Below are 5,000 nucleotides of genomic sequence, written 5' to 3' on the forward strand. Positions count from 1 at the left end.
TCTTGTCGCGTCGCGTGGCGATCTTGTACGAGAAACATTTTCCTCTGACATTGTATCGGAATAATTATTATAATTCATTATTATACATACATACATACATACATACATACATACATACATACATACATACATATTATTAATAAATATAATTGTTTTTTTTGTTTTTTCTTTTCTTCAAATAAACCCACATTGCCATTTCTCTGAGCGTGTGCTGCGAGCTTCAACGAGAAACATTCGGCGCGAAACTGTCGAGCGGCCGGCCGTCGCGCGCCGCACCTGTACGAGAAACATTTTCCTCTGACGTTGCATCGGAATAATTATTATAATTCATTATTATACATACATACATACATACATACATACATACATACATATTATTAATAAATATAATTGTTTTTTTTGTTTTTTCTTTTCTTCAAATAAACCCACATTGCCATTTCTCTGAGCGTGTGCTGCGAGCTTCAACGAGAAACATTCGGCGCGAAACTGTCGAGCGGCCGGCCGTCGCGCGCCGCACCTGTACGAGAAACATTTTCCTCTGACGTTGCATCGGAATAATTATTATAATTCATTATTATACATACATACATACATACATACATACATACATATTATTAATAAATTAATTGTTTTTTTTTTTTTTTTTTTTTTTCTTCAAATAAACCCACATTGCCATTTCTCTGAGCGTGTGCTGCGAGCTTCAACGAGAAACATTCGGCGCGAAACTGTCGAGCGGCCGGCCGTCGCGCGCCGCACCTGTACGAGAAACATTTTCCTCTGACGTTGCATCGGAATAATTATTATAATTCATTACTATACATACATACATACATACATACATACATACATACATACATACATACATACATATTATTAATAAATATAATTGTTTTTTTTGTTTTTTCTTTTCTTCAAATAAACCCACATTGCCATTTCTCTGAGCGTGTGCTGCGAGCTTCAACGAGAAACATTCGGCGCGAAACTGTCGAGCGGCCGGCCGTCGCGCGCCGCACCTGTACGAGAAACATTTTCCTCTGACGTTGCATCGGAATAATTATTATAATTCATTATTATACATACATACATACATACATACATACATACATATTATTAATAAATTAATTGTTTTTTTTTTTTTTTTTTTTTTCTTCAAATAAACCCACATTGCCATTTCTCTGAGCGTGTGCTGCGAGCTTCAACGAGAAACATTCGGCGCGAAACTGTCGAGCGGCCGGCCGTCGCGCGCCGCACCTGTACGAGAAACATTTTCCTCTGACGTTGCATCGGAATAATTATTATAATTCATTACTATACATACATACATACATACATACATACATACATACATATTATTAATAAATATAATTGTTTTTTTTTTTTTTTCTTTTCTTCAAATAAACCCACATTGCCATTTCTCTGAGCGTGTGCTGCGAGCTTCAACGAGAAACATTCGGCGCGAAACTGTCGAGCGGCCGGCCGTCGCGCGCCGCACCTGTACGAGAAACATTTTCCTCTGACGTTGCATCGGAATAATTATTATAATTCATTATTATACATACATACATACATACATACATACATACATACATATTATTAATAAATATAATTGTTTTTTTTGTTTTTTCTTTTCTTCAAATAAACCCACATTGCCATTTCTCTGAGCGTGTGCTGCGAGCTTCAACGAGAAACATTCGGCGCGAAACTGTCGAGCGGCCGGCCGTCGCGCGCCGCACCTGTACGAGAAACATTTTCCTCTGACGTTGCATCGGAATAATTATTATAATTCATTATTATACATACATACATACATACATACATACATACATACATATTATTAATAAATATAATTGTTTTTTTTGTTTTTTCTTTTCTTCAAATAAACCCACATTGCCATTTCTCTGAGCGTGTGCTGCGAGCTTCAACGAGAAACATTCGGCGCGAAACTGTCGAGCGGCCGGCCGTCGCGCGCCGCACCTGTACGAGAAACATTTTCCTCTGACGTTGCATCGGAATAATTATTATAATTCATTATTATACATACATACATACATACATACATACATACATACATACATACATATTATTAATAAATTAATTGTTTTTTTTTTTTTTTTTTTTTTTCTTCAAATAAACCCACATTGCCATTTCTCTGAGCGTGTGCTGCGAGCTTCAACGAGAAACATATCTATCAATACAAATGTCTATGCAAAAAAAAGAAAACAAACAAAATCATATCAGTCAATAAAATAAATAATAATATTTTTTTACTACTACTACTAGTACTACTACGTGCTACTACTGCACGCCAATACACATACATAATAAAATGAAAAATCGTCTCTCTCTCGCTCGCTCTACGAGAAACATTCGACGTCCGCTCCAATGCCGACGCGGACTATTGCTCTCGGTATAGATGTGGAGCGAAACAGTCGTGCGCACAGCGTCGACTCGTTCTCGTTGCCGCGCGTCGTTCGTCTCAAATAGACACGAACGACGGACGAGAGAGAATGTGTTCTTGTTTTTGTGTTTGTGCGAAGTGTGAGAATATTATATACATATATTCGCGCATGGATGATATAGATATGGGTATGGATTTTCGGAGGAAATTATATCAAATTCGTATTTCGAATGCGAGACCGCCGAGATCTTTCCCAGCTCTCTCTCTCTCTGTGTGTGTGGTGTATAGTACATTTTATATATCTCTCTTGTGTCAACACAAAATAACAAAGAATATACATACTACTCCTCCTCATATTTTATATAATATAATATAAAATTATATTATAGCACCGCGTTCGCAGACCGTATGGTGATGTTACCAATCGACCAAGATTTGGGACCGTCTCCCCCGGTGTTATCTGTGATGTTAAAAGAATACGCTTCTAGGCACACCTCAACGCAGGGCGCCTAGCGTGTTCGACACGTGCGCGGTCGCCACGGCGACCGTATATGGAAAGAATGTATAAAAGAGGACGCACACGCGCCCATCGTCGAAACGGTGTGCGCAGCGTCGTGTTGGAATTTATCCCTCAAGCTCCGGGCGTTGATCGTATCTAGTGCGAATCATGCGTGTGTGTGCGCATGTAATTGCCAGCCGAGTTTTAATATGTTTACAATAACGTATTGAATAAAAATTGAGAAGTTGCGTTTAGATGAATGTTCAATTTTCAAATTGTCACAACATCGATTCCCGCCCGCGGGGTCGTGTTCGTTGCAGTTTTATGTCCCTCACAGTGGTCGAGCATCGTTGTACATCACCTCGTTGCGAGATCGTGACGGGACGGCCGCTCGTAGACCGGTCAAAGTTAGTCTATCGATATGAAGCGCGAACGTCGCGTCGCGTGCAAATTCGACGCGTTACGTTCACGCGTGTCGAGAAGGCGCGCGCGCAAGCGCGCGCCCCTCGACGCCGCCGAGCCAGCGGCTCGCCGAAGCCGCGTGACCGCGGTGTAGGCGTGTCGTTTGCGTAAGCAGCTCCCTGGTTGATCCTGCCAGTAGTTATATGCTTGTCTCAAAGATTAAGCCATGCATGTCTCAGTGCAAGCCGTATTAAGGCGATACCGCGAATGGCTCAATATATCAGTTTTGGTTCCTTAGATCTTACTCAGTTACTTGGATAACTGTGGTAATTCTAGAGCTAATACATGCAATCAGAACTCTGACCAGTGATGGGATGAGTGCTTTTATTAGATCAAAACCAATCGGCGGAGGGCCATGCGTCCGAAGTCGTTAATTTTGATGAATCTGGATAACTTTTGCCGATCGCACGGTCCAGTACCGGCGACGCATCTTTCAAATGTCTGCCTTATCAACTTTCGATGGTAGTTTCTGCGACTACCATGGTTGTCACGGGTAACGGGGAATCAGGGTTCGATTCCGGAGAGGGAGCCTGAGAAACGGCTACCACATCCAAGGAAGGCAGCAGGCGCGCAAATTACCCACTCCCGGCACGGGGAGGTAGTGACGAAAAATAACGATACGGGACTCTTACGAGGCCTCGTAATCGGAATGAGTACACTTTAAATATTTTAACGAGGAACAATTGGAGGGCAAGTCTGGTGCCAGCAGCCGCGGTAATTCCAGCTCCAATAGCGTATACTAAAATTGTTGCGGTTAAAAAGCTCGTAGTTGCATTTGTGCGCCGCGCTGTCGGTGCACCGCATCCGCGGTGATACTGACACGTCTGCGGAGCATATCGTCGGTGAGCCGGCGGTAAAACGCCGGTTCAATATCAAAATCCTATCGCGGTGCTCTTCGGTGAGTGTCGAGGTGGGCCGACAATTTTACTTTGAACAAATTAGAGTGCTCAAAGCGGGCTCAAAATGCCGCTTGAATATTTCGTGCATGGAATAATAGAATATGATCTCGGTTCTATTTTGTTGGTTTTCAGAACTCCGAGGTAATGATTAATAGGGATAACTGGGGGCATTCGTATTGCGACGTTAGAGGTGAAATTCTTGGATCGTCGCAAGACGAACATCAGCGAAAGCATTTGCCAAAGGTGTTTTCATCAATCAAGAACGAAAGTTAGAGGTTCGAAGGCGATTAGATACCGCCCTAGTTCTAACCGTAAATATGTCATCTAGCGATCCGCCGACGTTACTACAATGGCTCGGCGGGCAGCTTCCGGGAAACCAAAGATTTTGGACTCCGGGGGGAGTATGGTTGCAAAGCTGAAACTTAAAGGAATTGACGGAAGGGCACCACCAGGAGTGGAGCCTGCGGCTTAATTTGACTCAACACGGGAAATCTCACCAGGCCCGGACACCGGAAGGATTGACAGATTAACAGCTCTTTCTTGATTCGGTGGGTGGTGGTGCATGGCCGTTCTTAGTTGGTGGAGCGATTTGTCTGGTTAATTCCGGTAACGAACGAGACTCTAGCCTGCTAAATAGGCGTCGTCATTCAAGGTGTGCGCGACTCTCGGGGAGCGCAACTCACTGGCGACGTATTAAAATTCTTCTTAGAGGGACCGGCGGCTTCGAGCCGCACGAGATTGA

At 42.8% G+C, this 5,000-nt stretch overlaps 1 non-coding gene across 1 annotated transcript in view; it reads left to right on the forward strand.

Moving 5' to 3' along the window:
* Positions 1-3,475: 3,475 nt before the first annotated feature.
* The window catches only part of LOC123719791, a 1,906-nt gene continuing 381 nt past the window's right edge, over positions 3,476-5,000 (forward strand). Inside the window, exon 1 of the ribosomal RNA XR_006755888.1 lies at positions 3,476-5,000. This exon is cut by the window's right edge and continues 381 nt beyond it. This is a non-coding gene — a ribosomal RNA (small subunit ribosomal RNA).

Source organism: Pieris brassicae, unplaced genomic scaffold (genome assembly GCF_905147105.1).
Source record: "Pieris brassicae unplaced genomic scaffold, ilPieBrab1.1, whole genome shotgun sequence".
NCBI lineage: Eukaryota > Metazoa > Arthropoda > Insecta > Lepidoptera > Pieridae > Pieris > Pieris brassicae.